General features: G+C 40.8%; 1 protein-coding gene across 1 annotated transcript in view; it reads right to left on the reverse strand.

The window, feature by feature from the left end:
• Positions 1-14,833, reverse strand: part of ABTB2 (ankyrin repeat and BTB domain containing 2) — a 135,635-nt gene that overhangs the window by 26,804 nt on the left and 93,998 nt on the right. The gene's annotated exons all lie outside the window — the stretch shown is intronic.

Below are 14,833 nucleotides of genomic sequence, written 5' to 3' on the forward strand. Positions count from 1 at the left end.
GCAACAACAGCCATTTTGGACCAGCTTATGAAGAGGCCCCCCCCCCCCTTACTCCTGCTGTAAGAATGAACACAGTACTGAGATTACACATTAATATATGGGTACCATAATACTCTCATACACAACAGATCTCATCCATCCTCTCAATATACAGCCAGCCTGATCTATTCTTTGCTTGATTTTTCCCCAAGGATACCTGCCACCCTGCAGGTGCCTCTAGGGAAACCCTGATCATTTCACAGTCTGAAAAACACTGGAGGTGGGGAAGGGGAGAAACCTTCATGGAAAATTAACTGGGAGATGCTGCGAGCTAAAGAATTAATTTCTGTCTCTGCATTTCTGTCTGTGCCATGTTCCGTACTGTGCATTTTCCTCTGGACCTTCTGACATTTAGAAGCGTTTGGCAGCTCGTTAAATTCTTCACATGAAGTGATCCAGCCCTGGGAAACTGTCATACTCACAGCAGTCGTTCACTAGGGACACATACTCTCTGATTTCTATGAAGAATGCCACCATTGCTGTGTTCAGTTTCTTGCCATGAAGTTGTCTTCCAGTGACGCCGCATGTAAACTGGGAAAGTACACAGCAGTGGAAAGCAAAATGGACACTGCTCACCTACTACACACCTTGTAAAGAATCGCAGTGATGTCTGGTATGGTCATGTGCTGTCAATATTTTATCCACAGGTTCTTTGAAATTTTCTCCATTTAGAATTGGACAGCCACTCCGTTCCCAAGGGGATCGGGTTGGAGCTGGGTGAGATGTGCTCTGAGAAAGAGTGGACTTTATCTGGGCTTTTCCCCCTCATTTGAATTAAAACGCATTGTTTTATTTAGACATAACCGAGAAGGATGGTGGCAGCAGCACTTGGCGGAGAATTTATAGCAAGTTGTAACTTTTTCCTGGAAAATGCATTACACTCATTTGATTAGAATGGCCTAGGACATGACCGGCATGTGGAGATCATGTGCGGCAGTCCTTGAGGATGTGCTGTGGGATCACAGACTTTCAGCGTTAACTCATGCATCGCAAAGAAACTAGTCCCCAAAGTGGGCTCTCTTCTGAGGATTTTTAAGAGCACTGGGGCCGAGACATTTTTGGCAGAGGGAAGTTAACTGTATGCAAAAAGGAAAGAGCTCCAGAGGAGTTAGAAAATTATGTCATCCTTCCTCTGCATTGAATGCTAGGACACTGCGCTCGGAGTTTGACTTTCAGAGGTGAAGAACACCTGCTATCTCAGATGAAAACAGTAGGTTTTCCTAGAAGAAACAGCCACGCTATCAAATTCCCCCCTCCTGCCTGGGTCCCCAGGAGGATCCATGACAAGACTGCTGAAGGAAGGAGGAGCAAGGGGAGGAGGAGACGTTTTCCCTGCAGCCACCTCTCTTCTCCTCCTGTGCTATTTTTCATAGCCTCCTGTTTTGCTACAGCAAAACAAGGAGGGAGCCAACAGTGACAGCAACATCAAGAAAGAAAAACCTTGTTCTTCTAAACAAGAATCTCCTTCTTCTAAAGCAGGAAAGAAAACACTGTCCTAATGGAAGCAGGTGAGAACAGCAAAATTTGTCTCCCTCTTGGCAGTCTGAGCTGGTCCTGAGGCACACATGCAAGGGACAGTCTCCCATCCAGCCTGTCCCATATTCTAAATGGTTTGACTGAACAAGCTTTCTCTTCCCTTCCTCTGTAACAACTGCTCTATAAGCCCCTGCTAACATTTTAAACACATGCAAACTTTAGCATCACAAAACACGTGTAAATATCAGAATACTTCTGGTCAGGGTAGGGTAAGCCATGATAACTCCCCCATATTTGATTTACTGGAACTATACAGAGGCTACGTACAGGAAAGAATCCTACATCTTTACAGATCGTTGTGGTTTTTTGCAAGGGACTGAAAAAAGAAGAAGGGCTTTCGGTGCAGTGAGCTGATGTTTGAGTTTAATGCTGGAATCAAACTCTATGGTTCAGTCCCATTTTACCCTAAAATTGTAAGAGCTCAAAGCCACTAACACAAAGCGAGATAAGAACAGCTATAAAAAGCTATAGCTTAGTCTCACCTGTTCTCTCTTTTTTTTAAGGAATAAGCTTAAAAGTCACATTGCACGTGTGCACACAGAGAGGGGAGTAATGTGACTAACAGAGATACTGGGAGTGATTGCCGGATTGCCAAGTAAGCCAAGCAGGCTTTGTCATAGCTTTTCAATGCTCCTAGTTAGGGGTCCTGGGAGACCCACATGCAATGAGCAGAACTATGCAGGGGAAAAACAGTGGGAATAAGACTAATCTGCAACAAAATGGTGAATCACGTAGGAGGGTGGCTAGAAGAAGGGGCGTTGTTTCAACTTTACACCAAGATGGAAAAACCCCAAGGATGGCAACAGAGTCTAAAAGAAAACAAAGCGAAGTCTCATTATTTGGAGAAGGGAAAAGACTCTGAAGCAAGACAAAGTATCCAAAACCTAAACCATGTCATGTTGATGTGGAAAACAGTGGCATATTTACAGTTTGGATTCTCAAACACTAAACCCTTCTTCAAGCTGCAGGAAAAAAAAGAAACCTCTGAGTATGTAATCATACGTGAATAAAACAACAACAGAAACCACGATGTAGGGGGAAAAAAAAAAAATCTTTGCTCCAAAACGCAACCAGCTTAAGTAGGAGCCATTCCTTTCAGATTCAAAATATTGTACTGAATTTGCAAAAACCTCCCACATTTACAGAGAAAAGATAGGAATTACCATGCTGGATCTGATTCAAGGATCATCTCAACAAATGCCACGTCTTTCAAAGCAGACAGTCCCAGATCTTCACAGAAAAAGAAGAAGAAATTTAATCACAGCCAACTGGCCCATAAAGAAAGCTTTCTTCTGAATTCCCTTGAAACAATGACTGGCTCACATCTTAGATGATAAGCGTTCTCAAATTTTAGTGGATCATTATCAAGTTACTAAGGTCTTGGCTTGGATATGCCATGACACTAACTTCCACAGTTTAGTGAGTTATCCTTCAGTCAGACACTAATGGAATGAAAAACATCTGGATAATATTATATTTATTGGGATCCTTTCTCCACTGAATCTGCCTTCACAGTCTCTTCTGCTTATAGAATATAAAATGGTACAAGAATAGTTTAAATCTAGAACTGGCAGCTCTGATCTTTCTTAGCAATCCTGGTAACCACAGACAGAAATACCACCTTTTCCGCTCTTGTCTGCAAACTGTGCTTAGGAATAAGGTACAGCATCTGACAGGTTTTACTTCATGTTAACTGCAAATCAAAGTAAAAACTAAATTCAAGCTCACTAAAAATAACATGAAGTAATCATTAGGAACTCACTCTGAATCTTAAAAAAGACCCTCAAGTCTGTGGTTTATTTACTATAATCACATTTTGCAAACTTTGTTTTAACAACAGGGAAAAGATTCCATTTTCAGGCTGAAAACAAGTACTTGTGCTGCTTTGGAATGTGCCATGTGTCTCATCAGAAAAACATATTTGTAACATCTGTATGCTGTGGCAGAAGGAACTCTTGGTATCTAGAGAGACAGAAAATAATTAAAACCAACTTAAATTGTATGTAGTTGATGATAAGAGTCAGATAGATATACACGATAATTTTAAGTACAACAATATGGTCATAGTTATGTGGTCAATGATGTGACTGACTTCCATCTGCCTCCCCCAGACACACAGAGCTGTTTGATCCCTGACGGGTGCTGCGAGTACCCACCTCAACAGAGGAAACGCGGAGGAAGGGAAACCACCGATCATGCTCCTCTTGCTCCTCCCAACAACTTGACATCCTAAAATTCTCCATAAGCTGAAAACTACTGCAAACAATCTGGGAGATGAACTATTCTTGCATGACTCTCGACCTAATTGCAGCCTTGACCTCAATTAATATACAGCTGTACGTTTAAATCACTTGCAAGAAGATCAGATGCGACTATGAGGACTGACTTGCTGAATCTCGTATTAGACACAGAAAACAGCGCTTGCGAGTGATCTGTGCGTGCCAGCTTCTACCACCAGACTTGCAGAGGTCAATTCTACAGATCTCCTCCGAAGGACCTGGGTCTCAAATCCCATCTCTAACCGGCCGAGAGGGTCCTCGCATAGTCACTGAGACACAGGTTGTTCCCACCACATAACAGTGGCTCTGGCCGGGTCATTTGCATCAGATCCGTTAAGCCTTTCCCAGCTCTCATAAAAAGGTGGCTATCCTGGTTTGCAAGCCTTCCATTTTGTAAGCACAAAATGCTTTCCGGACAAGACCTAACTGTGGCCCAGCCCTTTCACAGCAGTTGCTCTGAAGGAAGCAGTGGTTGCGTCCGCTGGGCAGCTGGGGTGGGAATACACCTCGCTGCTGCCCCTGGGGCCTGCCCAGACCCACAGAAAAGACGCTTTGCATCTGCGTGCCCCTCAGAAATCGCTGTCTGTCATTTTTGCTTTTACAATTTCAGTTTCTAAAAGCCCAAATGTGCTTGTACCGAGTTACACAGCAGGTCACAAACTGCCTCAAACTTTAAAAACAACTCACGTGGAAAATCTTAAAAAGTCCCTTCCTGTCCTTGTTTTAAATACTACCACTTTTTTTTTTTAATTAGCATCATTGGCTAACAGAAAATAAGAATAGAGAAAGGCCATTCTTGTGGATTTCCTGGGTTAGTCGGTGAAAAGGGCGCAGGAAACTTTGCAGGAGGACCAGAAATGGCTGGCAAGTCTTGCTCCCCCCTGAACCAGTCTGACATTTGGAGGCCCGGTACCCATGACCCACCCCAAGGAGACTGACCGAAGAAACCTTGCCACGTGCGACAAGTCCTCCTGCAAAGGAAAACACTGGTACATTTTGGAGCAGGACATGAATACAAGCTGCATGCGTTAAAGAAATGAGCCTGTAACAGCATGCTATGTGATAGGCAGAGACAAACACGGGCAGAGAGCCAGAACGGGTTGTCTGCTATTCTTGGATTAGCTTTGATCCTGTGGGCAGAAAAACCAAGAGGTAACTCCTATGGTTCATTCCAGCAGCCACACTGGCAAACTAAGAAAACCATTGCTATCTGCAAGCAGATTTATCTGGGGTCAGTGTGTTCTTCACTATCCAGTGCTGAGACTCCTCCTCCATCATTTTTTGCCCATTATACTTAATTCCCAAAAGCACTAGTAGAATTGAGATAACAGGCCTTTTAGTTATGACTTCAATGTGATTTGCCAACATGCATATGTTAAAAACATATGCTGATTCTCAAGCCAAAACCAATCTGCCAGATTCAATCACAGAACTAATTTTCAGGGCCCAGTTGTAAAATCCTGAAGGCAGAGCATTGCCATGCTTACGAAAATTGCCTGAAGCTCCCGAGTTACAACTGTGTGAACAAAGAGCCAGAAAGATAAATATTTTTGTGCAGCCCTGGAATACTGAAAACTGTTTAATTAATTGTAACTGCAGAAGTTTGTTCAGCTAAACAAAGACAATCCTCACCAAAGCAAAGGGTTTTCACAATAAGTAGGGAAACATTTCCCATTTACCTTACAGCGCAAGCCAAAACCTAGTAAGTATTTCAAAAGCGAAATTTTCAAACACAAAATAACGGTATCTAGAGGCTAACCATTTCAAGGTTAAAAGACGATTCCTTCCTTTTCAGCACTAAGAAAAAGTTGATGAAACTTCTATTTTTCTGATGGCTTGACTGATGTTACACTTCTGTGCCATGTCACGCCACTGTGAGCATATCCTTCTTATAACATGAATCTCACCTGATGCTGATGTCAGTGTTTTCTTAATGAAAATCTAAGTAATCTTTTGGCTTTTCACATTCCTGGGATCCGAGAAGTTCCAGAAACCATTTTAGCATGAAGGCATGAGAAACACACCAATACGTGTGGATGAAAATAACCGATTTTGGAGCTCTCTTAGGTACAATAATATAATGTGTGCACTAAAATAAGGTACCCACTTCACCCAATAGTGTAATTATACAATCCAGGTTCTGGCTGCTGTATTACAATCACAGAAGGTCTCACAAAACAGCCAAAATTTAAGTCTGTTTTCTTGAATAAAAGGCAATCAAGCCCACAGAGTGTAGCATTTGTAGTAGTCTTCTCTCTAAGTCAGTGTCAGGTAAGACACGTAAGATCTGTCATTAATGAAAGATTAGAAGGAGGAGTAACATCACTGCTGGATGAAATAGATGCCAGCATGGCATTTTTTTAATTAGTACTTTGCAAGAGAACATCACTTTGTCCTAATGGCAAGCTGCTCAATAAACATATTTCACCTACATCTTCAAGGAGCTTCTGTTTTGTTCCTCAGTTCTTGTCTTAAAATATTGAAGAGAGTTGCTGGGCAGAAATGAACAAAGAGTTCTGTTTCATCCAAAGATGTTTGGTACCAGTGGTGAATGAATTTCTTTTTTTTTATTGAAAGAAAAAATAATGAGATATATGCTTGCATTTTGCCTTAGATAATTAAATAAATAGTGCCATGTAAGTGTATAGGTATGAGAAATACAAGCAACAGAATTCTCCTAAATTTAAAGAAAACCACCGTTAATGAGCAGAGAGTTCTGTTTCATCCAAAGATGTTTGGTACCAGTGGTGAATGAATGTGTTTCTGTTTTTTACTGGAAAGCATAATGAGTTATATGTTTGCATTTTGCCTTAGATAATTAAATAAATAGTGCCATGTAAGTGTATAGGTATGAGAAATACAAGCAACAGAATTCTCCTAAATTTAAAGAAAACCACCGTTGTGATGAAGTCAGTCCTTCTATGCCAGACTAGAAATCCCCTCCCTCTTCCATTTTGTGTTCAATATTGTGAAATCTCCCAATTTCAAACTCTTTTTATGCTCCTATCACCCTGATTTTTGTGGTCATATCAATGGGTATCGATGAACCTAAGCAGCACTACAAATGGCAGACATAACTTCTTAACTATGGGATTCTGGTAAGTGGATTTAATTGGTAAAGCTCAAATTCTTTCAGTTTCCAAAATATCCTAAATTTAGAGTATGCATGCATTAAATTTCAACATTTGGAGCTGTAGTGCTTCTCAGCAGATGCCACAAATTCCAGCTATTAAGTCTCCTTTCAGCACGGTTACTTAGATCTGCTAGCACTGCTGCTGAAGTCTCTTGCTTTGACTGTTGCAGTGTATGAACTTTCAGTGAATTTCAAATAATAGTAGTATGTTTCAATACCTCAATACATACCTGCAGGAGATTCTTCAGCAGATAACAGTTTGGTCTAATCAAGAACAATGCAGACAGGACACATGTAAAGTTAAGCTAAGAAGATTTTGCCACCTTGGGTATTAGTAGCCTCCTGACACCTCTGCCGAACGCTAAAAACTCTATTGCTTTCTCTTAGGAAAAGGTTCATAGACCTAAGGACCTGAGTCGTAGAGTTCCTATTATAATGAATTTACGTGCTGCAGACAATAGCCATAGTTGACAAAATATCATGAACTTTGGCAAGTCTGGTCTCGAGTCTTTCAAACGCTGTCAGCCCATAAAGCTAACTCTTTTTTAACTGCTCTCCCAGTTTCTCCAGAAGGACAATGTTATCCATATATGCATTGCAGAAGCTAGCAGGTGATTTCAACCATTCCTCAAAACACATGTAATTCTGCACCAGAAGTAGGGGGAAGTTTCACAAATGACAATCTTGCAGGCGAGAGATGTAAAGGCACTTACCTTCAAATCTTGACATCATCATGCACGCAGTTGCCAAGACTACTAGCACAAATCAGAGGCCAGCAGCATGCACAGCGGCATAAGCAATACTTTTCTACAAAGCAACTTGTTATACTACCAAAGCTTTATATTTCATGCACTCTGAACTGCAGAGTTGCAAATTTTATGCTGAGTTTGCAAATGACTGAATAAGACACTACTAATGTTTGTTTATACCCATGACATCTGCAGTACAGGCTAGGAGGTAGATTAAAAAACCCAACTGTCATACAACTCTCCGTATCAAGGTTATCTGTTACCCCATCTCTCTCTCTAAAAAGGCACACTTAAATAGTCTTATATTAATAGATTAGATAAACCTTCTAATGGGGGGTAAGAGAATGGAGTTTTCTTATACACAGCTAAAACCTGTTCTTGCAACAGGTCCAACCTGCTTCACTTTGGCCATTGCAGAGGGTGCAGCACTGTGGTTAACTACAGGAACACAGAGGACTTTCAAGCTCCAGCTACTCACACAGCTAATGACTAGCATGACAAAATGATAATTTTTGTTTCTAATACCAAATTACAAGGATATTTTTTCTTTTCAGCCCCGTTAAAATTCTGCTGTCAGAAAGCAGATCTAAAACCACAGAAGCATCAATGAATGGTATGTTAAAAATGACAAAGTTAAACACGCATCAATTCTAACACCAAGTGCAATGTGCACAATTTTTTTTTCCAGCTTGTTGAGGAAAAAAAATAGCATTCAAAATCTTAATCTGCTCTACACTTCATTATCTGTTGCTTGAATAAACCTTTCTATCAACACCCTGTGCTCTGCATTCCAAACACAAAGGAAGAGTAATCAATAAAATGTATATGAAACATGGGAAACGGGTATCTATCTACCCAGAGCTTTTACTTCAAAGAAAACTGAAGAAACAAAATTATTTGAGAAATAAACTAGTTTTCATTTGCTTTTGTTCACATCAGGTACTTCTGAGCCCTGACTACGTGCGTAACGCTGTACATAGCCAAAACTGTAACACATCACTATACTGGGGCAAATGCCCTTTCTACATGTACAGTCAGATTAAGTTAGTTTGGCCACTTAACCCTTAAGCATATTGAGCGTCTCAACACAGAGAGTTTAGCAGACTAAAAGAGGTTCCAAAATTAAACTATTGTAACTTCTTGTATAAGAAAGAATGGGATGCCCAGGTGGAAAGTCATTTAAGGAACATATGTTTCTGTGATGTTCTAATGCATCGACTCTTCAGAGAGATCCTTCCTGAAGAATTTGGCAGCCACAACAGGGAACTGAGCACTGACTACCTGGCACAGTGCAGTGCTGCACAGAGGTAACTCTTAATCACACAGTCTGGATGCTGGAAGCAATATAATTACAAGAAGATACATTCTGAGCAGGTTATATTAGTCCTGTTATAATTGCATGCTAATGTGCTTCTATTACTCTCAACTAGCTTAACTATCTTCTCCTAGTACTGCATCACGGGCAACTCATCCTTTCCTGTTGAAAAAGCCTACCAATTCTGAAGCAGCTGTCTCAGAAGAACCCCATGTTTCTCTGGAAGGATCTTTTGCATTTCTGAAGGAAGCCAAAGAGGTGAGGAATGGCTGAGTGAACTCCTTACAGTAGAAGAGAGTTTTCCAGCAAACCTAGGAATAAAAACTTACAGCTTCTGTCTCCCCCCTCTATTCTCTAGCCATTAAGATATACTGTCTAATCCATGGAAGAAAGAACTTCAGGTACAAACTCTTGAGTGGAACTGGAGTTCCCAGTAGTTTCACTCCAGACTGAAACCACCCCTTTCAGCAACATCACTCCAGATTTACACTGATAAGTAGTAAGAGCAAAACACAGCTCAGTCTCTTTCCTCTCTAAGCAAACACGTTAGACCAGCATGCATTGTATCAACACAAGGTTGTTTAGCCCCAGAAGAATCCACGAAGCTGAATCAGCTCAGACATGTAACTCATTTGAACAGGACTTGTCTTGCAGAGCAGACATGCTTTTTAAAACAGTCAGTTCAGCAGTTACTGTAAAAACATGTGATGAAAACAGTACAGTTTAGCTTCGTAAGCGACCACCGGGTCACGGCAGTATGTGCACTCATAGGTATAGGATGAGGAAGTGCAAACTGCCAGGGTCTCCTTTAAAAAGGAAACAAAGCAGAGACATACCAATCTAGGATTACCCCAGGGAAAGCTTAGTTTCTAATCTCCACAAGGTCAAAGAGAAAGAACGATTGTTGCTATTATCATAAATTATACCCAGAAACATTTACTCTTCAGAAGAGCTTAGCTCTTAGCTCTCTGTTACAAAGATATCAGGAACAATAAGAGCAAAAACCCCAGCAACCTGCCAGCCCTGGCTGCTGCACAGCAAAAGCTCAGAATTGTGTCTTTATTTAGTGTGGCCTTTGTTAAAGCACCAGCTAACTCCTTCCTGAGGAAACAGGCAAGTTCTGCAAGTGAAGGTCTGTAATTTAGTCCAATAGGAAATAATATTAACTTCAATTGGAAACAGCAATGACTGAAAAAGAAGAAACTTGTTGGCTTGTTACCATCATCGTTCTTTGCAATATGCTCAGAACCTTTCATCCACAGAGTTACCGCTTTTTACTTATATTAGTTACAAGAGCACTACATTGGTATCACGATACTGTCTTTAAGGATCTATGCCTAGGAAAAATGGAGACAGGCTGATATTAAATGACAGCAAACCAGCCAGAGTCAAGTAGAGAAATTTAGACTCTCGGTCAGTCCTCTACTATTTCGACGGGCAGTCACTGTCCGAAAGGTGGAAAAAGAAGCCAGGAGACCTCATTTTATTCATTTCTGTGTTTCTACAATGCCTTTTTAGTAACACATGCTGTAACAGTTTTGTTTTAAGCTTCCCTGGATTATTTTTCTTTCATTTCAGATGCTAGCTTGCTGCTTAGTCTTCTCATCATAAAACAGCAAACAATAAACGATACACAACACAGGGTGCCTACAGGCACTGAAGATTTCTGTTTGTACTAGCCCTGAGAATCCAGGGAGCTAAGTTGCCAGGCTCTCATTTTCTTGCACCTTCTTTTTTATCTGAACAGATGGAAACTTAAGAGCAGAAGCCAAGAACTTAACATGGACATCTTTACAGTAGTTACAGTAATTACTGTAGCTCTAGTTACAGTAATTGCAGGGTGGTAGCACACACACACACAACGTCTGTCATCTCTTCACTGCTAAACAAGACAGCCAAAGATCATCTATCTGGTTTTCAAACATTTTTACAAATAGGGGACACTGGCCAGAAATGGCTTAGGTCAAAGACAGTCTTTCCGGGGATTTCCAGCAAGCACTGAAGTCAGCTGTAAAATGCCCACGAAAGCAGAAAATAGTGTTTTTCAAACAAATGTTTTGTAACTGACAGGACAAAGACTGTCAAATGCCTCATTACTTCCCTAGGTAGGTGGTAATGATCAACTACTGCCTGCTGTCCAAGCGACTAGCCAGTTCTAGGAAACAATGTATTGATACCTATCGATGATTGGGAAGTTATCAGGCTGACACATGTAAAACAACTTTAAGGGACAAATACTGTAATTAAGAACCACAGAACCACAGAAGCACAGAACAGCTGAGGTTGGAAGGCACCCCTGGAGATCGTTTAGTCCAAACCCCCTTGCTCAAAACCAGGGTCAGCTAGAGCAGGTTGCCCAGGACCACGTGAAATTGGTAACCTTTCAGGTGACCTGTCCCTCTGCATGCTTGTATCCGTGACATCCAAGACTTCTCAGACCATCCTTAACTATTGTCCATGGAAAGCAGTGCATAAGCAGCAGCAAGGTTTCAAGACAGCCTAAGAGCCTGACTTTTTGGCACATGGCTTCACATACAGCCATTAGCATCAAATTTTTGTTTCACTGTGTATGCTCTTTTTTACCTGTCATGCTTTTCCTGTATGCCAAGGCTGGCATAGGAAGGCAGTCTCTTTACTCTCCATGAAGTCTCCTCTGCGCTGTTCAATTTTGTATACAGTGAAATTCTTCTCCTTGCAATTTTGCAGAGAATTTAAATAATCTATGTTTGTACCACACCCCTGCTCCAATACAGAAAGATCAGAAGATACAGGCTACTTTGGAAACGCTCCAGTAACACTACAAATTGCTTACAGCCAGTAATACGGGAGAAAGGCTAGGCCGTCCCAGGTGTGAGATACACGGAGTTAAAAAATATTTGAGCAGTGTTTGTTTACACAAACAACATAATTCAGAGTAGACTGCATTGCCAGTTTCAGCAGTTACACTTGGTTGAATTCGATCCTCAGGGTTTGCAATTAATTCCCTTCACTCCTGCCAAGGTCACCCCTCACATTCCAATTTTGCAATCTTTGAACTAGAAAGAAATGAACAATTAAAAAAATTATGAGACTTAAAAATACCTCAGTAGATGATGCCAGGCAAAGGCAGGAATATTTCCAGGAACCCAAACATAACTACTGTCTGTCACTTATTGACTTTAATGTGACTTGGTTTTAATTCACTTCACATACCCAATGCTATGGTGCTCAGAGCACGCACGGACACACAGACACGGAGTAATAAACAAACATGACAGACATTTCACCCTGGATCTCTCTTCAGTCTTTCAGTTAGGATACCAGGAGCACATATGTAGAAGGAGTCCCACTAGCATGGGATCTGACTCTGTTAAAAAGCCAGTAGTTTCGAACTGTTTCTGTTTTTTTCTGGCTAGAAGTTACTGCTGTAATATGATGTATGCTGATGTAATATGCTGTACTGAGATGTCACCATAAAGAGCAGGAAGGTGAAAGTTGCTCACCACAAGTGTGATAAAGCTACTGACTCCTCCTGTTAAAAGACAGATGTTCTCAATTCTCAAAACTGTGGAAGATATTCAATATATTGCAACTATTTAGTATGGGCTCAACAAAAACATAATCCTGCCTAAGGTCAGGAACAGCACTGCCAAGGAACAATTAATTTTAGTCAATAGATACATGTTGACTGTAGCTTATCGGCCTCTGAAATAGGGCCACTCACTCCATCTTCCTTGTGAATGAGTATCTCAAAATCACAATTAAGTCTGACTTTAACTGGTCGAAGTCTGAAACAGGTAAAAACACATGGTAACAGCTTCTCTCCTTAGTGTTGGCGAAGGAAGCTAATCTTATCTGTTTATAGCCGCCTTATTCTTCTAATAAATCTACCAAACTAATCTTTCACCAATAGCAAATAGCTTTTTTTTCTTTAAAAGAAAGAGGGGCACATTTTTATGTCCACTCTGAACAAGCAATGCCATAATGGCACAGTTCAGAGTAAGGCTTCCTTCTGTTTCCCTATACTCAATCAGTATATTTCTATCAAAATAGCTCTGGGGAAAAAAAAAATAAAAATCAATGGGACTATTGCATGGGGGTGGGACTGGAATATGCTCACTGACACATCTTTCTGTAATCACCTCATTGACCTCAGGGGTACTCTGCGTGGTTTTAAGTACTGTTAAACATGAATGTATGATTACAGCATGATTCTCTCTCAAGGCAAATGAATCAGGGTCTACTTCTATTATTCCTATGTACCTATTTTTGACTGGTGAGGCAGCTGTAACACAATAGAAAGATATCAAGATCTCTCAGACGAGAGATCCCAGAACGTATTTTATTGCAGACCTTTTCAAAGACACAGCTCACTGAACTAAGTGTATCAAGTTCTGTTCCTGATGTGGCATGGTAACGATAGGATAGGGCTGTAAAATAAAAGAATTCAGACATAAATATATTAAATTTGAATTAGGAAAGGGCTAGGCCACAGATAAATCTAAAAGACAGACAATGATGTAGCTATTGCACTTAATAAAATTCCATAAACCTGCAGTTAAAAAGAATAGAGGGGAAAAAAGCCTCATGACAGATCACTGAGAGTCTGGAAACATCCATCTGGAGAAAAGATTTGTCCTGAAAACCTTAGCCAGCTCTGAAAGCAGTGATACTTCTCAGTGATGTTGAGGATGCAGCTCAAGCAAACACAGGTCTCAGCAGCAGGCTCTGCAGGTTATTCCCGCTTTTCCTTCCTTTTCTGCCAGTTGGATGCCCATGCAACACAGAGCAAGACTTTCTGGAGACAATTCACATTAATAACTGGGATGTTAGTATTCTCTTTAATATGAACTGATATCATTGTATAAATTTAATCCATGTGACCAAATCACTCCTGTCTCAAGCAATTTCAGAATGAACATTTAGTTGTGCCAGGCGTTATCTCAACACAGGGGAAGAAAGCAGCTAACCATGAGGGAAAGAGCTGAAGGCTCTAATTATTTCTAATGAGGCACCTAGAGATCATCAAGTAAAAAGGTACTAAGTAAGATCAAAGTAATGCTTTTTCAAAACATGAAATTTAGAAAATGTGATGAGGAGGCCACCTTCATCAGATGGTCACTGGGGATTTAGAAATAGCCGTAGCACAGGGGCTCTCTATTTGCATCAACCACTGCAAGACTCTTGATAGGGAAACTATGCCAGAAGGCTCTTGAAAGTAGCGTGGTAGGAAAGCAGATGCACAAACTACTTGGAGATTGTTTTTCTCTCAGTAGAAGTCAGTGGCGTGTCTCTGATGTATCTGAGGACAGACTGAATTTTACAAAGTATGAAAGATAAAATAAGGTCATAAGGCCACTGCTCTACTCAGTCTGGTCTGAGCATGAGTATTTGAATCTAAGAGCGTTAACAGGCCAAGATGCAAACTTGATCACCACTGAGTCAAGGGATGCTTGGACAGGATTTTGACACGGTATCAGGAACTATTAATTTAGACCCATCTCTGGTTTCCACGCTAGCCAGAGTAAATTTGGATTATACGCCACAAGACAAAAAATACCAAGTGTTCTAGCTAAAGATGATTTAAATCAATAGCTCAAATATTGGAAGAATATAGCATTTGAGCAAATAGCACTCAAAAATAGCATGAGAGGGCTACAATCTTTTCTTCTGGCAGCATCAGATGCATTTTTCATCCTTTCCCAATAAATAATGTTTCAGAGCAGGCGTTGCTGGAAATATTCCAGAGAGAGAAAACCCAAGTAGATAGCTCAGCTCCTTCCTCCTCCTGCCCAGCTAACGT

The sequence above is a fragment of the Aptenodytes forsteri genome, unplaced genomic scaffold (genome assembly GCF_000699145.1).
Source record: "Aptenodytes forsteri isolate BGI_AS27 unplaced genomic scaffold, ASM69914v1 Scaffold252, whole genome shotgun sequence".
NCBI lineage: Eukaryota > Metazoa > Chordata > Aves > Sphenisciformes > Spheniscidae > Aptenodytes > Aptenodytes forsteri.